This window comes from Protopterus annectens, chromosome 6.part0 (assembly GCF_019279795.1).
Source record: "Protopterus annectens isolate FY-2018-M chromosome 6.part0, PAN1.0, whole genome shotgun sequence".
In the NCBI taxonomy this organism is placed as follows: Eukaryota; Metazoa; Chordata; order Ceratodontiformes; family Protopteridae; genus Protopterus; species Protopterus annectens.
This window is the reverse complement of record NC_056737.1, coordinates 1625549229-1625568650: the sequence shown is the minus strand read 5'-3', so window position 1 is coordinate 1625568650 and position 19422 is coordinate 1625549229. Positions and strand designations below refer to the sequence as shown.

Genomic DNA, 19422 nt, shown 5'->3' with positions numbered 1-19422 from the left:
AAATAATACAACAAAAATACTTTATGCATACCCAGTAAATAAAATTCAGTTATTCTCAAATTAATTTCAATTAAATATACAAATTAAAATACCTGGTGTCAAAGTCATGGCCTCAAGCTAAATGCCAAAAAATGCATAGTCATCCCGTTTGGGAAAAACAAAACACCCATGAATTACCACATAGGTGGCAGCCCCCTTAATACAGAAGAAGTAATAAGAGATCTGGGGACCCAGGTGGATAGTAATCTCTCCTTTGACAATCATATTGCCAAAGTAGTTAGGGAATCCTTCTATGTGGCCCATCTAATTATTAAAGGGTTTGCATCTAGAAATAAAAAGGTTATAGTGCCCCTCTACTTGTTGCTCATCAGACCCATCATAGAGTACAATGCCCCATTTGACACTTCCAACAGCTGGAAAGACCACAAAAGTACCTCACCAAGAGGATTACTGTTCTCAAACATATGTCCTATGCAGCCTGACTGAAAAAACTCCGGCTGTATTCATTGGCATATCACTTACTCAGAGGTGATCTCTGCCTGATTACAAAGCCATGTCCAACTCAGAATTGATGGACATGCTCCACCTAAAAAAATCCAAGTCACTTCGAGCCATGCACTCTAGTGAGCTAAACCTCACCACAACAATAAATAGAACATGCTGGAAGGATAGATTCCTGTCACAGAGACTCCCCATGCTTTGGAACAAAATTCCTAACTATATTAGGCAGAGCCCCTCACTAACACTCTTCAAAAGAAACCTTGACCTACCTATGAACCTATAAACAAAATGGTGATACAGCTGCTCAGCTGATTAAGAATGGCAGGCTAAAGCTCTAGTTTGAATACCAGTTTCTTTTTTCACTTGATAGGGAGAACTTATGCATTGAAAAAACTCACAATTGCTGCTCTGTGTGACATTCGATTAGTACAATAGATACACACAGTATTTTCAGCAGCAGCTCTCTGCACCAATACAATTTCACTTAACAGCACACTCCAGTCCTGGGGCTGGACTTCCTCTCCATGTCTTAAGTAGGACTCCACCGTTCATTCTGCAAAAATTAATGCCGTTTCCCTGTTCCACATAGTTTACTCTCCTACTCTGAGATTTGATTTTCACATGCACACACGCACACACACGCATCAACACACAAACACATGCACACACACACACACACACACACACACACACACACACACACACACACACACACACACACACACACACACACACACACACACACACACACGCACACACAGCTGGGGAAAGGCTGTCATAGATTTATCCACAGCACCACAAGATAAAAAAATAAAAACAAACAAAAAAAATACCACTCAGACAGTGAAATTAGCAGCAAAACCAGTTGATGAGAAACAGATTTAATAGAAGTACTCCTAAAAGGAGTACTCCTAGAAGGCTGTGGCCGAAGTGCTAGAGAGATTGGACTTTTATTAAATCTGTTTCTCGTCAACTGGTTTTGCTGCTAATTTCACTGTCTGAGTGGTATTTTTTTTGTCATAGATGTATCCTCTATGCCACCTCCAACCAGACTATAATGTAGATTCACTGCCACAAGACAGCTACTTTAAGGCTCTTACCAGGGTACCCAATTACTCTTAGTGAAATTAATACTTATACAAATAGTAGTGTTAACCAATCGGCAAGACTTTCAGGAGCGTGATGCTACAGTGCTACTAAATAAAATGCAAGTACTCTAAAGGGTCACCTGATTCTGTGGTTCCCATACTATCCCTTGTCTAGAAGTTGAGCCAGGATCTAGCACAGATGTGCCACAATACACACCTAGAACTTTGCTAAGGCTTATTCTAGCATCTGGAGAATGTAAAACAATACCAACCCTTTCATCCTTCCTGCAGAGAATAGCCAGCCATTTTTGGCTCCCCAGGGAAGCAATTAGTTCACCACCAAGCACAATAAAAGCAGGATCCCAAGCCCATACATTGTATTTCTGGCTGCATTCAGGCCTGTGAGAAAATTTTTATGGTCTAAACCAAGTCATTTAATCTCAGGCTATTTTTCTTAAGGTTAGCTGGGATGAGTTAACCCCCTTCCCTTCCTGCATCCTCTGTTAACATACACATTTCACCAGTTGTAATACAGTCTGACATACATGTATTTTTCTTTTCTGTCCATCAGGACCCACTGTTGATACATTTGTAACACAAGCAACTTTGCAAATACATTTTTAACACAAACATCTATACAAATCAGTTTGATATTCAAATGACATAAAATTATTTAAAAAACTCCAGCTAGTTATGCTGGCATATGTTACACATGCATTGCCCTACTCTCTCTGGCATAGCTGACACTACCTCACATCACATTCTGTTTGATAAAACAGATCCTGAACTCCATCTCAGATCTAATCATCCTCTAAGCTTCATTACATGTTAGCAGAGTTTGGCTCCCTGCAAGAAGGCTGATGTGAACTGGGGAAATGTGTATGTTAACAGAGGATGCGGGAAGGAAAGATAGGAAATTCACCCCGGGGATCACTTCTGTGGCTCTGCTCGACAGTGGCACAGGAAAATAATTTTCTTGGGTGGCGAAAGCCAGGGTACCTTTGGCTAGGCTTATATAGGCCTCTAGGGCCAGTAGCCTAGTACCTACCTACGAACCTATGTATTTCTTTTTCTGGAACAAGAAAAAAATGGCCAGCAGAGTAGCAGTTTGTAAGGACATCTTAACTAATCATGATCACCCTATTAGTTTGGTCTAAACAGAGACTGTTGCCCTGAAAATGCAGAATGCAGGGAAGGGAGGAACAACTTACAAATATCTGGACTAAGAAGCAGTTCAACATTATACCCAATTTTCTGACCAATATTTCTCTCCTAGCCAGCAAGGCACACATAGATAATTGTAAAATGACTGTCGGTAGAAGATTCATTTGTGCAGCTGCCCAAGTCCACACACACACACACACACACACACACACACACACACACACACACATACACACACACACACACACTAGGCAAAAATCAGGCTAATGTTCTCCACAGCAAAGCAGAAGAGTTTTGTTATATTGAACCAGGAAATACAGCTGCTGGAGGATTTTTCTGCTAAAATTCAGTTCAGGATGATACAGGTTAACTTCAAACTGTAAAATACATCCCAGAATCTTTTCATTTTAAGTCCTCATTTCCACTCTAACCTATGAAAGATAATAACAAAAGCCATACTCTTTAACCCTAGTGTCAGTAGAAATAACCAATTTCTCTAAACTAACACCTCATTACTTAGTGACAACTGAGTGTATATAATGTATATAGTTAAAACAAGTAGATTTTAAGTATACGGTTACATATTCTCACATATGAATACTAAATATGTGAAATTGCAAATATTTCCTTTCACTGTCCTATGTCAAACTATAAAACACCTGCATAGTGAAGTTTAATTATATCTCTGGTAATTGTTAGCTGATTGTATATGATATCAAGCAAGTATTACTAATTGTATCCACTTTTTCCTTGTGATCTTATTTGTTTTGTGCGTCCTAAAATTGTATTTGTATTTGTATATTGTAAAAAATGCAATAAAAATCAGATTATAAAAAAAAAATACATCCGAGAATGGGGCTACAGCCAAACAACTCTATCCTCACATACAGGGGTGTAGCTAGAAATTTACATTTTGTACTCAAAGCTAATGTTATCCCCACCACCCATCTATCACTTTAAAAATGTGCTCAACCCTTTACATGCTAATGTAAGATGGGGACACTGTTTTCAGCTGTTACCATTTATACCCATACTGAGCTATTTTTAGAAGTTCACACAAGCATTTTTTGTTTTCCTCTATACTGTAAACATTTTTCACACAGTTCTAAAAATTCGGTTCTTTTTGAATGTTAAGGTTTCCAGGAGATGCGCAGAAAAAAATATATACTCATTTGAGTACACTAAGGATGCCTAGCTACATCCTTGCTCACATCCTGTTAACTACATCAGTGGCAGACTATTCTCTTAGTCCATGCATAAGGATGGAGTAAGTTTTTATATTAAACTGAGGGGTGGCTGTACCTGCAGGAGAGATGAAACTGATACTAGAGAACTGAGTTTGTCAGATGCTACAGATGTGGAGTGAAAAATGATAGCTGCTAATTTTCAGAGCAGGTGACCTCATAATGATTAGATACAAGAATAAGGGGAAAAGCAGGGAGTCCTACTGTAATGGCCATAATGTAGCAAATGAGTGCTTCCCCTGCTGACTATGCTAAGGAAATTGCTAGCAAGGGAAACAAAGAACAGTCAAAGGGAACAGAGAACATCAGAGACTTACTGTCATTTAATAAGTGTGGGGAAGGCAAGAAAATGGGCAGAGCAAGATGCATGTATTGACTAGCTAGATGGAGTTTTAAACAAGAAACACTAGACCTGCATCTAATGTGCATGCCAACAAAGTGAAGAAAAAAGTTAATATTATCAAATGGAAAATGAAAGAACTAAACTGGTATGGTAGACATAGACCTATATCCAGCCAAATAAAGTGAAAGCCATCTAAGCAGGGCTGGAACTGGTGAGTGTATTGTCCTAAACTAATGTGTTCTTATGAAGTGTATTTCTCTCTCTCTCTTTACATCATTCTTTTCTACATCTGTATTCATCACAGGCAGCCATTAATGCGGTAGAAAGATGATCACATGGGTCAAAATATTTTCACTACATTTCTTCATGTTGATAGAGACTGTACTGAGAACAGAAAAGAAGGAAGACCTGTCATGGTGACACCCAAAGAATTGTAACAAACATTTCCATGGTTGGTGCAGTAGTGCAGTGGTTACCATTCTGGTTCTCCAGGTCGATATTAGGCTGGGATGCCTTCTGTGTAGAGTCTGCATGTCCTCCTGCATTCGCGTGGGTTTCCTTCAGGTGCTCCGATTTCCTCCCACATTCCAAAAACATGCATCTGGAGCATTTCTTCCCATGCCTCCAATGAAAATGGGCTTTGTCCCACTGGATTTTCCTAGTAAAAAACGAGTTATGTACTTACCATAACTTGGCATCTATGCTGTCCAGTGTCATTATTGATCACAGGTGGGTCTTGGATCCGACCTTGAATCTGAGCTGGCAACTATCAGACAGATCCAAAGCTGTAGCTCCTCCCCTTCCCATAAGTCCCTGCTATCTTCTACTCCTCAGATCGAGTTTGTCAAGGAAAAAGGAAATGCCTAAGAATTTGGAGACCATTATGTTCCAACATATCGACCATTCCAGCTCACCATGACCCCCAGAAGGAAGGGGGCAGGAGAGCGGGAATGTGATGTAACTGTAATGTAACTGCCACACCCTACTCTCTCCTTAACCACCTAGTCCTAAACTTGCTAACCTCATCTCACTAATAACATGCCTTTAAGCCTTAAAATACTTTATTCTCTACTACTCCTTAACATCCTTCTTCTTTACTATACTCTTACTTCCTACGAATATCTAATCCTTAGCCAGTCTCCTAATTTAGCCAAACACACAACCTCTATACTTCCTCTAGCTGAACAAACACATATTAATATCCTATCATCCTGTCCCTACCTTCCCCCTCTCTACCACAAATTACACCATAACAGATTCCTAACCACTAGACGGTTTTATCTAATACCCTGCAAAAACTCAAAGGTATTTCAAATCCCACAAACACTTTTACTGATACACGGGGACATCCACCCCAACCCTGGCCCCAATAATAATCTCAGCCATACCCCTACTAACCAAACTGCTAATAGTCTTAGTTCACCTTTCTCCACTGACTCCCTCTCAATAGCTCACCTAAATATTCGTAGCATCAACAATAAAATCACACAACTCCATGCCTTAATTGACTTCTATGCCTTTGATATTCTCTGTCTCACTGAAACATGGCTTAAACCAGGTACCAAAGACAACGAAATCACTCCCCCAGGCTATAGCACCTTAAGGCAAGATCGCCTTAACAAAAAGGGCGGGGGAGTGGCCTTATTATATAAATCCCAACTGCAGGTAGCCTTAATTGACTCCCTGCCTCCCTCCCCAGCCAATGCTGAAATACTCTGTACCAAACTCCAAGTTAATAAGAACAAAGCCATCTATATAATATGCTCCTACATCCCTCCAGGCAATAACGTCAATACACTGGAAAATATCCTTAGCTGGGTCTCCTGTAGCTTTCCTCAGGAAACCATAATCTTAGGTGACTTTAATATTGATTGGAACTCCTGCATCTCTCCCAAACCTACCATTCACCTTAATCTCTTTGTGGAGGGGAATGATATGGGAGATTTTCCAGCCATCCTGGACTGGATACTGATCAACAACAATCCCCTCTCTTATAAAACTGGAATACTCCCTGACAATATCAGCGACCATCTCCTTACCTATATCAATAAACAAAAATACAACAATCCCAAGCAGGCTACCTATCGTACTGTACACAACAAAACAAATTTTAACCCATCATCCTTTCGTAATGAACTCAAAGAATATAACTGGTCAACTCTAAAACACCTCCCACTTGATGAAGCAGTTACCCATTTCAACAATACCTTCCTACAAATTCTCCAGCATCATGCCCCGTCTCGATTAATTAGACTAGGCTCCAAAGCAGCCCCATGGCTTTCCAAAAAAAAACAAACAAACAATGCTAGCTAGAAATAAATTATGGACAAAATGGAGATCCACTAAACACCCAACTGACCATCAAAATTTCAAACACCTGAGAAACACAACAAAGAAACTCGCCTATCTGGATAAAAAGAATTATTACCTTCAGTATCAATAATAATCAATAAACTGCTCCATCCAGGGAACACCAAAACACCTACACCAGCTAGCCTAGCTCAGACCCAACCTAATATAATAGCCAATACTTTCAACAACTTCTTCTCTCAAACAGTCGCCTCTCTAGCAAACACCATGACTCCCCCCGTTCCCTTCAAATAACCTCTCCTCAAAACAGCACCCCCTCACTAAAATTTAATACAGTCTCCACAACCTATATACGTAAGTTACTCTCTAAACTTAAACCTTGCACCCCTTCTGCCGACAATCTACCAGCTGAATATCTTCAACTAGCAGCAACTGAACTAGCTTACCCAGTCTCCATCTTAATTAACAGAACTATAACCGAATCCAATGTCCCATCCTGCTGGAAAATCTCCCATATCATTCCCCTCCACAAAGGAGGTAACTCCAACAAACTTTCTAATTTCCGGCCTATAGCCCTTCTATCTCCACTATCTAAAATTATGGAACGTTGCATACACCATCAACTCTTATATCATCTCTTGCAAAATAACTTACTCAGACTCACAACATGGTTTTAGGCCCCACCACAGTACTTCCACTGCCCTCCTCTCCTTCACAGACGTGATCAACAAAAATCGCAATAACAACCTTTTCTCCTCCGCACTATTCCTGGACCTCTCTAAAGCCTTCGATATGGTCAACCATCAACTTCTCCTAGATACTTTAAAATCCCTCTCAATTGATTCGCTAGCACTACAGTGGTTTGACTCTTACTTGACAAATAGAAAACAAGCAGTCCTCTGGGACAGCCATCTATCCTCTCAGCTACCAGTTACTATCGGCGTCCCACAAGGATCCATCTTAGGTCCCCTCCTTTTCTCAATATTCACAAATAACCTGCCCACTTCTCTCCCTACATCCACTTGTATACAGTATGCTGATGATTCAACTCTCATCTGCTCTGCTCTATCTCCAGAGGAACTCCACTCCTCCACCCAAAAAGTCTTTACAGCAGCAGAAAAATGGTTCCAACATATCTGTCTCCTCCTAAATCCCAAAAAAAAACAAATTACTACTTTTCACCCCAACCCTTAAATCCACCCCAATCTCATTTTCCATTGTGTCCTGTAATGGCACTATCATTAAACCTGACTATTCCACCAAACTACTAGGCGTTACTATACACAATCAGCTAAGCTTTGACTGCCACATGGATCTAACCATCAAGACTGTTAATAGAAAAATAGGTGCCCTCTACAGACTTAAGCCCTTTCTTACTGCTACCACCCGAGTGTCTCTTGCCCAAACTCACCTCATCTCCACACTATTGTATGCCTCTCCATCTTTTATCAACATTTCTAAAGCTAACCTTCATAAACTTAACACAGCCTACCATAGTATTGCCAGGTTTGCCACAGGCCCCCATTCCGTGCACTGCCATTGTCTCAATCTAAAAAAACTTAACTGGCTAGAACTTCAGAACCTAATACTCCTACATCAATTAGTCATCACTTATAAAATTCTACATTACCCCTCCAATACACCCATACTTAATAACCTCATCACCCCATATAAAAATCTTACTTCACTTCGCTCAGCCAGCAAGCTTCTAGTAACTACTCTTAAATCTCACAACAAAGCAGGTGACTCCTTATTTGCAAATACTGTTGGATCATATTGGAATAAACTTCCCGTAGAACTGACCACCCTAAGCTCATCTCACCTTTTCAAAAAACAAATAAGAAACCATCTCCAAACCCACTGGCTATTCCCATGCTCTAATCCTGACTGAGCTCAGCATAGAATTCGCTTCTTTCCAGTCCCCTCCTTTTCACTTCTACGGATTATTCATTACTTCAGATTTATCCCTCTACTGACCAACCTGCATATTTTTCATCCTTCTTTTCCTTTACACTTCCTATTTCCTCCTTCTTCATGCTGTATCACTACATCTTGTCATCTTTTCTTTTCTTACTTACATACAGATCACTTCTATGCTAATCTCTTTCCTAATACTACTGCCCTGGCACAACTTGTTCTATTCTAAATTGTAAATAGTGCAATTTTTTATTGACTCTCCATATATCACTATTTTTTTTTCTTTCTCGATCCTCGTCATTCCTTAACAGTCTCACTCTAGCAAATATTACATTGTAATATTGCCTCTCCATTGTTATCTCTTGTTTAACTGCCTCTGCACCTTTCTAAACTACATAATAACTGTTCATTTATCTGCTTTCATGTTTACATATTTCGTTTAATTGTTGTTTGCTTTTTGCTTTTTGTGTTTTGATTGATTGTTTGATTTTTTTTTTGATTGTTTTTTTACTGTAAGCTACTAGTATGTTAGTGGAGCTTTTCTCCTCGGGCCTCTGCTGAAAATGGACATGTATCCAGCCAGACTAGCCCGGTTAACAAATGTAAAATAAAAAAAATAAATAAATGATGAATAATGACACTGGATAGCACATGTAGAACAGAGCATCAGTATGTACCTTTTAGAAGCATTTCCAGATGTAGACACGTGCATATAAATAGTGAGCATGTGCAGGCAGCAGTGCCATTTTGAGAGAACAGCCAGAGTGTTAATATGTATGAATGTGACAGTCTGTTTATAAGTTTATTTAAGTTACAAAGCCTCATTCTTGATGTGTTTGTGAGCAATAAAGCTGCTTGAACTGAACCCACAACAGCTTGTCTGTTTTATTCTGACTGGACGAGTGACATGGTGCCAGAACCAGGATTGAGAGAGCAACTTCTTCGAACCATGATGTGCAGAGCTGAAGGTGAAGAAAGACTAAGCTGGTTGACTGAAACGGAGCTCAAATGATCAAAAAGGGCCAGAAAGTAACTTAAGGTAACCAGAACTTGCACAAATGATTTGATTTGCAAAGAAAATGAAACGGAGCACTTGTAAGGCACAAAATGCATTATTAATTAAATGAGTAGCAAAAAACGTATTATTAATCAAATGAAAAACACAACATGCATTATTAATTAAATAAAATGTTCAAAACCATGATATCTGATAAAACTACCAGAGATATTCATAGGAGGCTGAGAATTACCTCCGATTTGCATAACGATCATGCTTAAAGTAAAACAAGCACAAGAAAAGTATAATGAGCATGACAAGAGGTTAAAAGACCATAATGAGTACAATAAAAGGGCACAGTAAACTTAAAGAGCAAGGAAACTGGATGTTTTTAAGTAAAAGACTGTGACTGGGCACAAACTACTATTTTGCATTGTCCGAGGCCATTCAAAGCATAACTAGAGTTATTCGAATTACCTTAGAGTGTGCAAAGTGTTTGCAGAGTGTGTTTTATTATGGTGTAATTATTTCAAAGAGTTTGCTGTGTGCAAGTACAATTATATTGTGAAGTGCAGTCAAAGTGCAGCCATTTAGAAAAGTTTCTTGTGCTGCGTACATTTATTCACAGAGTACCAGCATTTCAAAGTGTTTCTTACACTGTATAGAGTTATTTCACAAAGTACAGCCATTTTGAAGAGTCTCTATGCTGTGTACAGTTTATTTGCAAGGTGCATTCATCTCAAAGTGTTTCTTACTCTGAGCTTTTTCCTCCTGGGTACAGTTTCTTCACAAAGTACAGTCATTATGAAGTATTTCCTACACTGATAAGGAGTGGTTTCACAAAGTATAGTGATGTTAATAAGTGTTCTTGTGCTATGGAGACTTATTTGGCAAAGTGCAGTTATTTCAAACAGTCTGTTGTGCTATTGGGCATAACTACAAGTACTGGCATAACGTTTTGGCATAGTTATGTGTGTGTGTATATGTTTGTACATGATTTTAAGTACCTTCACTACTGTGTGTTAATATGGCAGAGGTATTTCACAGACCAAGTCCACTTGTGTTTGATCATAATATTGCAGAGAATTGGAGAGTATTTGAGCAGGAATATATTTTCATACAAGCAGCTTTTTCTGACAAAGATGCATGTACAAGGGCATTCATTTTGCTTAACTTAGCTGGGTCAGAAGCTATTGAAAGAGAGCGTTCATTTGTGTATGCACCAAAAGTATATGCAGGAGAGGGGGAAACTGCCATATTGTTGTACCGGCTGAATCAAGGGAGGAACATAAGTGCTTGAAACATAAATTTAGAGAAATGTGCAACCCCCAGATAAATGTTACATTAGAGAGGCACTTATTCTATACAAGAGAGCAAAAGCCAGGCAAAACTTTTGCAGCTTATATCACTGACTTGAGAAATAAGGCTAAAACATGCAGATGTCATGAATTGAAAGATGAGTTAATAAGGGACAGGTTTGTGTGTGGTGTTAATAGTGTTGCAGTAAAAAAAAAAGATTTTGCTTTATCACTGTTATTTAATGTTGAGCAAGGCCATAGAGATTTGTCAAATCCATCAGCTCACAGAAAGGCACACAAGTATGCTTGCAAGTGATGAGAGCATGGTTTCAACAGCCTCTAGAGCAAACGTAGACAGCATGCAGTACATGGCAAGCAGAAACAGGCATAAGCACATGGTAGCTGCAACCCCTGCAGGTCTACCTGGGAAACCTCGCAACTTTCTAGCAAGTTCCAAGACTAGCTCAGTAAAATGGGCAAGCTCAGTGCTGTATAAGGGTGAGTCATCAAAACACAATTCAAGTCTTATTGTTAACTGTCAATTGTGGAGCCAACCATGAGTCTAAAAGAGAGAAGTGCTTAGCATTTGGTCAGCAATAATTTAACTTGTCCAGTTGGGCAAAGCTTGTTGCTTATGGAGGTGAAGAGATTTGAATTGAAAGTGCAGTAGTGCTTTTATGCTATTCGGCTGGGAACAGTTACAGCTTGCAATTTTATGTAGTCAAAAGACCTGTGCAATCGTTATTAGGTCTTAAAGACAGTTTAAGAATGAAACTGCTTTTTTTTAACCAAAGAAGTACATCATGTAAGCACAAGTCCTAGTTCCAGCTTCAGTGATGCTACTTTCTCAGAGTATGCTGATATTTTCGACAACAAGCTAAGCAAACTTCCAGTTGTGTACTCCATGAAAGTAGACAGAGAGGTCAGTCCAGTGGCCAGACCAGCAAGGAGAGGTCCAATAGCTATGCAGGACAAAGCCAAGGTCCAGTTAGACAAAATGGTACAGCAAAGTGTGATTTGTCCAGTCATGGAACCAAATGAGTGGGTGTCTTCCATACTAGCTGCTCATAAGAAAAATTCAGATGAAATCAGGATAAGTATTGACCCAAGAGACTTGAACAAGGCATTAAAAAGACCTCATCATTTTATGCATACAGTCAAGGAGATTGCCACTCTCATTCGAAATGCCACTGTTTTTTTCTATTTTAAATGCAGAGTTCATTTTGGCAAGTAATGCTTGATCGCAAATCTTCACTACTGACTACATTCAGTACCCCATTTAGTAGATACAGATTACTCAGGATGCCTTTTGGAATAAATTCTGCCAGTGATGTCTTTCAGTGTGCAATGGAGCAAATCATTTGGGCTATCCGTGTGCAATAATAGTAGACGATTTACTAATTGGAGGCAATGGTGAAGCAGAACATGACAGAAACCTAAGGAAACTTCTAGACAGAGCACATGAAGTGAATTTAAAGCTCAATACTCTGAAATGTAAAACTACCAGAAGTTACTTATGTAGGTCATTTATTTACTAGTACAGGCTTACAACCAGACCCTTCCAAGAAAGCAGCCATTCTTGAGATGCCAGCTCCAGACAATGTCCAAGCCCTACAGCGTTTTCGTGGTATGGTTAACTATTTGGGCAAATTTATCCCTGACTTTAATGAGTTATCAGAGCCTATAAGAGAGCTGACATGCAAAAATGTTGCATGGTCATGGTTAGAACAATACCAGAGAGCATTTGATAACCTCAAATAACAAATTGTCAACCCTCCAACATTAATGTGCTATAATGTCCACAAAGCAGTAGTTCTTCCCTGTGATGCTTCAAAGTTTAGTCTTGGTGCAGTTATTCTTCATGAGGGCAGAACTATTGCCTGTGCATCTAGAATTCTTACCCAAACCGAGATGCAGTATGCTCAGATTGAGAAGGAACGTTTGGCAATTGTGTTTGCACTTTCAAAGTTCCATGATTATATTTATGGCCTAGATATCCAAATCAAAACTGATCATCAACCTCATGTCACTATTTTAAAGAAGCCTATGTATTCAGCTACAGCAAGACTACAAAGAATGATGCTCAGATTACAAAAAGAATAGTTGTGTAAAATCTTATCATAACCATAGATGTCCTTCTCTTCCATGTTGCAATATTCTAGGTGTGGGATTTCCTGCCCTCAGGGGACTCATATGTCGGCTTCTATACAAAAGCTTCAGCTTGGCTGTTGCAGTATGCATGGGATGTCACACATAGAGCCACAAACCAGGGGCCTTAAATGTGAATTCTGGATGCACAATCCTCAGAACTTGAAGGCCAGCTGGCAGAGAATAAGACCCAGCAGGAGATATACCAATTGTTTACAGCTGTGTGACTTGGAGACCTACTGAATGTAGGTAGTACAGGAATGGTATAAAACCTGGGGGGACTGGTGGGCAGGAAGGAATACTGCAACATGGAAGAGAAGGACATCTATGGTTATGGTAAGATTTTACACAACTATTCTATGTCCTTCTATTCCTATGTTGCAGTATTCTAGGTGTGGAAGCATACCACAGCTTAAGAGGATGATGGGTTGGTGGTAGATGCAGAGGGTTCTACAAGACTCTGCAGGATTGCCCTGGCAAATCCTGTCCTAGCTCTGGAAACTTGGTCCAATTTGTAATGATTAGTGAAGGTTTGGATGGTGGTCCAGGTGGCTGCTTCCAAAATGGATGCTGTGTCTAGGCCTTTCATGAAGGCCCTTGAGGTGGCGACAGCTCTAGTGGAATGAGCCTTGATTCCTCTTGGGGGTTCCTTTCTGTGGTGAGAGTAGCAGAAGCAAATAGCTTTCCTGATCCAACATGCAATGGTTTGCTTGGAGACTGCCTTGCCCAGGGCTCTGGGGTGGAAGGAGACAAAAAGCTGGTTAGTCTTTCTGACGTCCTTGGTCTTGTCCAGGTAAAATCTAAGTTGTCTGTGCACATCCAGGGAGTGCAGTATCCTCTCCCCTTCATTAGTGTGTGAGGAAAAAAAACATGGGCAGATGAATTGATTGGTTAGGAGAGAGATCATTGACCACTTTAGGCATAAAAAAAGGGTTGGTTCGCAAGGACACCCTGTCTTTGTGGAAGAAAATGCAGGGAGGACAGGCCATTAAAGCCTGCAATTCTGACACACTTTTGGCTAAAGTGATAGCCACCAGCAGGACCATCTTCCATGTACACATCTGCAAGGAGGAAGGCCTGGCAAGTTCAAAGGGATGCTGGGTTAATTTCTCTAAGATGTAGTTAAGGTCCCAAGGCAGAGGGATAGGTTTCCTAGGTGGTCTCATGTGCAAGACCCCTTTAAGGAAGAGTTTCACATTGAGCCTGGCCAGCAAGGGGGGGTTCCAGGGGCAGACAGGCTGAAATGGCCGAGAGGTGTACTTTTACAGAAGAATAAGAAAGGTCACTTTTTTATCAATTGACACAAGTAGTTTAGAACCAAGGGAACCTTGGCAGAGCTGGTGTTCCTCCCCTTTTGCAGACACCATTTTGCAAATCTTTCTCATTTAGCATGGTAAGACTTTCTGGTGGTAGGTTTCCTTGCCTCCCTTAGGACTGAAAGCACGTCCTCCGAGTAGTGGTGTCTTAAAGGGATCAAAAGTGTATCACCCATAGAGTCAGAGACAACATCTGTACCTGTGGGTGTAGGAGAGTTCCTTTGTCTTGTGACAGTAGGTCCACCTTGTAGGGTAACTTGAAGTGATTGCCCTTGACTAGTTTGTGAAGTAGGGGGAACCAGTGCTGCCTTGGCCAGTAGGGAGTCACTAACAAAATTTTTGGTTTGTCCTTTTGAATTTTCAGGAGAAATTCTGAATCAACTGGAATGGGGGAAAGACATAAAGGAACTTTCCCTCCCAAGAGATGCTGAAAGTGTCCACTCTCCATGCTAGAGGGGAGTGGGTTTTTGAGCAGAAGGTCTGCAGTTGCCTGTTCTGGGGGGAGGCAAACAGGTCTATTTGTGGAACACCCCACTGGTGGACTATGTCTAAGAAGACCTCCCTGTTCAGCATCCATTTGTGCTGAGGCGAGGAGGTCCTGCTCATGAGATCTGCTTGGTGGTTGTCTTGTGAGGGGATGTAGACAGCCTGCAGAACTAAGTTGAGCCAGGAGGTTAAGTCCCATATCAGCAAGGATAGACTGCACAGCTGACAGACCTTTGGTCCTCCCTGCTTGTTGAGGTACCACATCACCGTGGTGTTGTCGGTGACAATCTGGAACACCCCAGGAACCAAAAGGGGGGAGAAGGTCTGTAAGAGCAAAGAAAACTGCTGTCATTTCCCTTATGTTGATATGTTTTGGCCTAAAGAGAGGGATGCCATTTTTCTTGAATCTTGTAAGAGGCCAGAGTTGATCCCCAACCTGAATCTGAGGCATCTGTATGCATAACTTGGGTTGGAGTGGGGGGCTGGGTTCAATTGCACTTGCTGGATCCACCATTTGATTTCTGTTTTCAGACAGGGAAGGAGGGGGATGGCCTGCTCTAGGGAATGAAGGTGCTGGGAAAAGGTGTTCTTCAGGAACCACTGCAGCATGCGCATGTGCATTCTTGCCAGAGGTAGCATTGGGATGGTTGCTGCCATTAAACGCAGGAGATGAAGAAAATGCCTTGCTGTCACCTTTCAGGATAGCAGAGCTTCCTGGAAGTGGGAAGTTAAAGACAGAACCTTGTCCTGAGGTAGAAAGGCCTTCATTGAGTCTGTTCTGATTCTGCAGCCGAGGACAATCTTGTCCTGGCTTGGGATCAGAGAGGATTTCGGGAGGTTGATGGTGAATCCTAGGTTCTGCAGAAGGGACATGATGAAATGTAGATGCTTTAATAGGGCATCCCTGGACTCTGCCAGAATCAAGATGTCATCCAGATAAGGGTAGATCTGTATCCCCTGAGTTCTACAGAAAGCAATGGCTGGGGCTAGGTACTTAGTAAAAGACCTTGGGGGCCATTGATAAACCTAAGGGCAAGGCAGCAAATTGGAAATGAGAGGAAGGGGCAGAGAAATGCAGGAATTGTCTGTGGGAACTCCTGATGGGTATGTGCAGGTAGGCTTCCTTTAGGTCTAGGGTGACCATGAAGGCCTTGGCTTGAATGAGAGGCAGCAGGGTGGGGAGAGAAAGCATTTTGAAGGAGGGTACCTGAAGATGTAGGTTTAGAAAGGACAGATCTAAGATGGGTCTCCAGGGGGCATCTTTTTTGGGGACCAGGAAGAGACAGGAGTAAAACCCTTTTCCTTCTTGTCCTGGAGGAACAGGTTCTATGGTGCCTAGCTTTAGAAGATCTGCCAGAACTCATGGCATGAGATGGGCCTGGTTTTTGGGGAGGGAAGGGATGTCTCTTTTGGGTGGCTTCTCTCACAGGATAGGAAGTACCCTTTTTGGATTATGTTTAAGACCCACTGGTCTGAAGTGATAGATTGCCAAAGGGGGAAATGGTGTAAAAGACGAGCTGAGAGGGGGAGGTGAGAAAGGCAGTTATGCATTACTGGGGCCTCGTTTGTCCTGAAAGGGCTGTCTTGGTTGCTGTGGTGGAGTAGAGGATCTGGAAGGAGTAGGACTTCTAGCCCCTCTCCTGGACCTGGAAGAAGAGAACTGTGGAGTACATCTTACAAAGGTGGCTTTAGCAGGGTAGTTCCTATAATACTTTGGTATGGGTGACACCAGCAGGTGCTTAATGTCCTGGAGTTCTTTCTTTTTTTCTTGTAGATTTTTAAAAAGGTCAGCAGATTGTTTTCCCAAAAGCCCACTGTGGTCCAGAGGGGCGTCCAGAATTTTGGCCTTGAAGTCCTCAGGGAGGTTCTGGAGTCTTTGCCATGAGTACCACCTGAGGGCTGAAGCAGATGCTGCAGACCTGGTGGATGCTTTTGCAGCATCATAGCTGCACCAGATGGTGTGCCTGGCTAACTGTTGGGTCAAGGAAAGTTTGGATGAGATGTCCATCTTGCTGGGACTGTCAGGCAAGAAGCCAGCATGGAGGAGGCTTGAGAGACCAAGTCCAATGCATACTTGGTCATGTGGGTCTGATAATTTATGGCTCTGAAAGCTAAAGTAGAAGAAGTGTACACCTTCTTCCTCAGCCTATCCATGTATTTACTGTCTTTGTCAGTGTGTAGCAGGGAGGCAGATGGGAGCAGTCTAGATTGCTTATCTGCCGTGGTGGCAATAACAACTGGGTCCACCAAGAATGGCTTAACTTAGAATTTGTGGTCCTCTGGTACTTTATAGAAATGGTCAGGATGCTTAGGGGATGGGAGTCAGGGGCCTTAGAAGCCGCGTTGAAGGCATCCAAGTAAGCAGGCAGAACAGGGGGAACTGCAGAAGGGGAGGGTGATTCCACTTGCAGCAGTTCAAAGTACCTTTTTTGGGTGTCTGTCATTTGGGAAGTATCCCATTTAAAGTAATCCATCTTGGTGATGGTCTCACCAAAAGTAATGTCATAAGGGGGAGAGACCCCCCTCCACAGATTCCTCATCCAGAATGTAATATTCCTGGGGGGAGGCAATCTGGGAAACATAAGAAATGGATGACTCTGATGATGAGAAAGAAGAGTCATGTTCTTCTTCCCTGACCTGAGGGGTCATGGATGGGAGGGAAGAAGCAGAGACAGGGCTAGGGCTCAGAAGAGGCAGGGTGGAGGAGGCTGAGGCCGAAGGCCTAAGGGCCATGAAGGCCTGCATGAGAGAAGAAGTGAAGGCCTGCCAATCTGGTGTGATTGCTGAAGAAGTGGAGGTATGTTTAGTTTTCTGATTCTTTTTGGCTGGAGAGGATGTAGAGAGAGGCCTGGCATCGGGTCTGGAAATTAGCACATCCAAGGTCTGGATCACTTCCATAGGTACCACCAAAACATGTTCCCCCTCAATCTTGATGGGCGTCAATGTCTGAGTGAGCTCCAAGGATGTGCCGGTCGTCAGCTTTTAAACTGCTTCCTCGAGGGACATCGCTGCAGTCGACGGATCCTCCAAGTGCACTTCAACCCCTAGATCGGTAGTTGGTGGTGCATTGGGAAGTAGAGCAGCAGGCGAAGAAGGCCTAGGAAACTTGGCCTTCTTGCGTGAAGGTTCAGGTGCGGCCTCCAATGCAGGATCCATCCTAAGGGCTAACCATTTGAAGATCTGGTTCTCAAGATGGAGATTTAACACTGCTAGTTGGCTGTGCAAGGCCTTAGGCACAAACGATTGATAAATAGTGCAGGAGTGATGGTGTTCCCGGCCTAGGCAAAAAAACACACCTAACATGGGTGGCCTTATGGGGTATCTGGCACCCGCACTGGCACTTTCCCTTTTTTCCTGACATCAGCTAAATGCTACAACAACCAAGCATTAGCTAGAATTATTGTCAAAAATAAGAAAACTTGAAACCCAACGGGCTACTCATCTTTAAGATGTGATGTCTGTGAAGATGCAATCATACAATGTGAATGTCGTCTGTGGCTAAAAAGTTCTGGGGACTGTGTGTGCAGATGTCACATTTAAGGCCCCCTGGTTTATGACCCTATCTGTGACGTCCCACCCACACTACAGCAGCCAAGCTAAAGCTTTTGTATAGAAGCCGACAGCCTGAGGGCAGGAATCCCACACCTAGAATACTGAAACATAGGAATAGAAGGACATGTATAATTTCAACATGCTCTATACAAAAGGTAAACTTCTTTATCTTGCTGATACCTTATCCAGATTGCCCAAAAATACCACAGAACAGCTTGATGCAGAGAATTTTGACTTTGACGTCATGGAAGTTGTGTAATTTTTCTACCACGAGACTTGATGAGCTGAGAGATAAAGACTGAGCCAATTTTGCAAATGCACAACCACTTCATCAATGTAGGATGGCCATCAAAGCAATCCTGTGTATCACCAGAAGTACAACCTTACTTTCCATACAGAGATGAGATGCTGATGGAAGGTGGCATCATTTTCAAAGGTCTCAAAGTTATTGTTCCTATTTCCTTACAACATGAATACATTCAGATTTTGCATCATGGCCATCCAGGTTCTGACTACTAAAAGAATGGTGAGAGGACTAGTATTTTGGACTTCTCTATCGAAAGACATTGATAAAGTGCTTTCTTCTTGTTCAGTATGTAATAGTATTAAGCCACATTTGCAAAAAGAGCCACTTCAGCTGAGCCGTATTCCTGAACTACCTTGCTCAACAGTAGCCACCGACATATTTGAGTGGAACAATCAGCATTACTTAGTGTTGGTAGACTCTTATTCGAACTGGTTTGAAATCGATTTGTTACCTAATCTAAGATCCAGTGCTGTTATTACTAAGATGAAACATAATTTCTCAGTCTATGATAGTCCACACAAAGTTATTTCTGACAACAGTACCCAGTTTACCAATCAACCTTTTCAGAGATTTGCTAAAGAGTGGGACTTTATCCATGTTTCTAGCAGTCCTGAATACCCACAGTCAAATGGCCTTGCTGAACGTGCAGTACAGAGTGCAAAGCAATTATTACAGAGGTCAAACAGTGACAATACCAATATCTTCTTGAATTTACTTAATCTCAGAAATGTACCCCATGACAATCTACTTG

General features: G+C 41.7%; 1 protein-coding gene across 1 annotated transcript in view; it reads right to left on the bottom strand.

The window, feature by feature from the left end:
• The window catches only part of DNAH7 (dynein axonemal heavy chain 7), a 4771155-nt gene that overhangs the window by 2813306 nt on the left and 1938427 nt on the right, over nt 1-19422 (bottom strand). The gene's annotated exons all lie outside the window — the stretch shown is intronic.